Below are 3,828 nucleotides of genomic sequence, written 5' to 3' on the forward strand. Positions count from 1 at the left end.
TTTCAATCTCTCTTACTACTTCATCATTTTCTGCGACTATGGAATCTAAATTTTCTAACAAAGAGAGCCTTCCAATCTCTGTTGGAGATCTTAGGCCACTAAATCTATAATTTTCTGAGTAGTTACCTTGATGATATACTGAGAGCTCGCGAAGTTTTCTGAGCTTGAGGATGCTAACAGGTAGCTCCATTACATCCTCAATTGAGTGAGCCTTCCAATCTCTCTCACTACTCCATCATTTTCTGCGACTATGGAATTAATATAAATTTTCTATCGATGAGAGGCTTCCAATCTCTCTTGGAGCTCTAAAGCTGCTAAGTCTATAATTTTCTGAGTAGTCACCTTTAAGATATACTAAGAGCTTGGGAAATCTTCTGAGCTTGAGGATTCTAATGGGCAGCTCCATCACACTAATGTTCTCTAAATTCAAATATTCAAGGTTCTGAAGCTTACCAATAGATTCTGGGATGATTTCGATACTTGTATTCCTTAGATTTAGATATTTGAGACGAAACAATTTGAAAACAGCTTCAGGGATACTCTTCAAGTCTGCTCCCTCTAAATTCGGAACCTTCAGCAGATCTGGACCATCACTTAAAAGCTGAGACAATGAGGAATCATTTAGGGGATTTATGTATCCATAGATTGCCAATGACCGAAGATGCTTAAAGTTGTTGCATTCTTTGATATGATCATTAGTGAAACCATGACCAACCGTCTGATGTTATTTGGAAAATTTATATAATCATTCATGGTAGCTACAGCTGTGAAGTTCTGTTCTCTTGATTTGCTGCAGAGAGACTTGCTGCAGAGAGATTGGATACTAACTTCAACCGTTGCCATTCCCTTATCTTCTTCAATGAATCCTTCTACAATCCACCGCTGTATTAATATATGCACATTTATTTTTGAATCTTCAGGATAAATGCTCGTGTACAATGGACAATTTTTAAGAAAGAAAGCTGAATCATTGAAACTCAAGAGGTATATCTTCTTAAGTCTTTCAAGTTTGTCATTTCCTAACTCACCACCAAGGCTACGAAGAATTATTTCCCACTCATCAAGATTGGACTTGTCTTTTGAAGCCAAAACTCCACCAATGGAAACAATTGCGAGTGGTAGGCCATCACATTTACGAAGAATACGTCTTGAAATGTTCTCTAGATGTGAAGGGCAGCAATTACCCCCAAACGTTTTACTGCAAAACAGAGTCCAAAGGCATCATCTTGTGGACATGGTCATGTGACTGTGTGCAAGATCTGAAGGCTGTATCAGCTATTCGTGTCGTGAGCATTATACGACTACGACAACTGGCATCGGGAAATGCATATTTGATTGCCTCCCATGAATCCAACCTCCATATGTCATCAAGAACGATGATATAAGTTCGCTTTTGCAAAAGATCTTTGACAAATGCTCTTAACTGGTCACCATCCATGGCCTCCACGTATCGAGGGACTTGTTCCTAGTCTTCATTGTACAATTGACGAATCAAGTTCTTGAGGATCAGGTCCATATGAAATGTCTGGGAAACAGTTAACCAAGCATGGCTTTGGAGCCGTCTCTTCACACTCGGATCTTTATACAATGTTGTTTTCCCCAAGCCTCCCAGGCCAAGCACTGACACTACTATCAGGTTGGAATTCTCATCTAGAATCTGGGAAATAAGCTCTCTTTTTGGCTTTGCAATCCCAACAAGCTTAGCTTCTTCGAGTAGGAGTGCATTTCCTCGAATATGTGATTCAACATTTCTACCAACAGTAGAGCAAGAGCCTCTTTCTGAAATGCCATGAATGGGCTGGTACCTCTGATGCCTTGCAGAAATACCTTCTATCCGTGACTTGATGTCTTTTATCTTAGACGAAATCTGATTGCGAGTTTTTATATCATTGATGGAGCAATATATCTTCCTAAAGGGCCAGATTACCCATGAGCATGATGACGAGCAAGCTTCATTAACAATTCATCAAGAATGTCTTCTATATCATAAGCAACTTCTCGAACTTGCCTGATCCATTCTTGAAGCTCAGAAAATTCATCTTCTTTAGCTTCAGCATCTCTGAGGAAAGCCCTCATGCTTCCCAATTAATCTCTGATGAATCGGGCATCCCTTTGAACTGAAGCCCTTCACCCAGATCACTACTCTGACTCGGGAGAAAGGTCGAGAGCTCTTTGAGTAGAAAAGCTACTGCACTCTCTGTTAGTGTGGCTATCCTATATCGAAAAATCAAGAAAGAAGCCTCCCCTTATTCAACTATAAATAAAGGGCTCCTGTGATGAAGTTAAGTGCACCACTCAAGAGAGCATTAAATGGGCTATTAGTTTCTTGGATCATCTAACCCATTTGTAGTTAAATATTTTAGACTCTTTTATTTTGAGTTTAGAAGTATTTCCTAAACTCTTTTGTAAGTGCCATTTTGACCTAAGAACCACTTTCCTACGACTTTTATATTTTCTTCTTTATAGTAGAAATTTTGCTCCTCCATCGCCCGTGGTTGTAGGTCAAATTGACCGAACCACGTAAATTTCTGTGTCTTTTATTTTGCTTTGTTATGTGTCTTTATTGGGTTGCCACAACTTTTTTATATGGTCGGTTTTACTACTTAAGTATTATATGGCTGGTGTCTACCGCCTAAACATTATATGGTCGGTTATACGCCTATTTTGTTTTAATTTTAGTTTGTTTATTTTTGACCCAGTCCTAACAAACTGGTATCAGAGTTGTTTGATATATTTTGTAAGATAGGTTTATCTAGTAGGGCCCCTTCACCCTTTGGGGCCCACTCATCTCGTGGGGTCTGCTCGTTTATCCGTAGGGCCTGCTCATTCCGTGGGTCCGCTCATCTCGTGGGGCCTGCTTACCCTGTGGGGTCCGCTCATGAGACTTACATATATATATATATATATATTTGTTTGACCAGTTTTTGAGACAAGTTTCAGGTTACAGATTTTGTGACAACAATGACGATAACAAATACGGTTGTCGAAAAAATTCAACAGGAATGTTAACTTCGGCATGTGGCAACTCAAGATGGAGGTCATTTTTGTTCAAGACGGAGTTGATTTGGCAATACAGGGAGTAGAGAAAAAGTTAGAAGCTGTGAAGGATATGGAATTTGCCGATATGGATAAGAAGGCTAGATCCAGCATAATTTTGAATCTCTGGGATGAAGTTTTACGGGAGGTAGCAGCGGAGATTTCAGCCAAGGTTATGTGGGATAAATTGAAAGTTTTGTATATGAAGAAGACAGTCGAGAATTGGTTATATCTGAAGCAGAGTTTGTATATGTTTCAGATGTCTGAATGTACATCTATACTCTCCCATCTTGATAAATTTGATTCCATTATTATGGATTTGGAGAATATAGATTCGCAAATTGATGATGACGATCAATCCCTATTACTTTTGTGTTCCCTTCCCCAATCCTTTAAGTATTTTCGTGATACTATGATTTATGGAAAGGAAATACAAAAGCCGTAGGAAAGTAGTTTCTAAGCCAAAATGATACTTACAAAAGGGTTTAGGAAATATTTCTAAACTCAAAATAAGAGAGTCTAAAATATTTGATTACAAATGGGTTAGATGATCCAAGAAGATAATAACTCCTATAATACTCTCTTGAGTGGTACACTTAACTCTATCATAGGAGCCCTTTATTTATAATTGAATAAGGGGATGGTTCTTTCTTGATTTTTCAATGTGGGATAGCCACACTAACAAATTTCCACCTTGGCGTATCCCCAACATTGACAATAGCAAAACTGCTTCACCTTCTCCACATAAGCCCTAATGGGCCTAAATCACCAACAACGAATACCAATCAAATC

At 38.7% G+C, this 3,828-nt stretch overlaps 1 pseudogene; it reads right to left on the reverse strand.

Annotated features, from left to right (window-relative positions):
- Positions 1-256: 256 nt before the first annotated feature.
- On the reverse strand, positions 257-2,076 carry LOC113704418 (disease resistance protein RPM1-like; annotated as a pseudogene).
- Between the last annotated feature and the right edge of the window lie 1,752 nt (positions 2,077-3,828).

This window comes from Coffea arabica, chromosome 8e, assembly GCF_036785885.1.
Source record: "Coffea arabica cultivar ET-39 chromosome 8e, Coffea Arabica ET-39 HiFi, whole genome shotgun sequence".
NCBI lineage: Eukaryota > Viridiplantae > Streptophyta > Magnoliopsida > Gentianales > Rubiaceae > Coffea > Coffea arabica.